Source organism: Penaeus monodon, chromosome 30, assembly GCF_015228065.2.
Source record: "Penaeus monodon isolate SGIC_2016 chromosome 30, NSTDA_Pmon_1, whole genome shotgun sequence".
Taxonomy (NCBI): domain Eukaryota; kingdom Metazoa; phylum Arthropoda; class Malacostraca; order Decapoda; family Penaeidae; genus Penaeus; species Penaeus monodon.
The window spans coordinates 4,606,656-4,606,855 of NC_051415.1; the positions used below are offsets into that span (position 1 = coordinate 4,606,656).

The window sequence follows — 200 nt, forward strand, 5'->3', positions numbered from 1 at the left end:
TTTTGTCCTTTAATTTCCACGCCATTAACGCTTTCTGAAGGTTGGTCTGTTTGTCTGGCAACGGTGCCTAGTGCTTAGGTTGGTCGGAAAATCTTTCTCGTCTTATACAGTCTATTTTACGTCCATTTACGTTAAACAAACCGTAACTATCTTTATGACGTAACATAAAATTAACGTAGATTTCAAACACTGATCGTAGA

The 200-nt window shown here is 37.5% G+C and overlaps 1 protein-coding gene across 1 annotated transcript in view; it reads right to left on the reverse strand.

Moving 5' to 3' along the window:
- Positions 1–200, reverse strand: part of LOC119592483 — a gene marked incomplete in the record, with an annotated part of 33,525 nt that overhangs the window by 22,234 nt on the left and 11,091 nt on the right.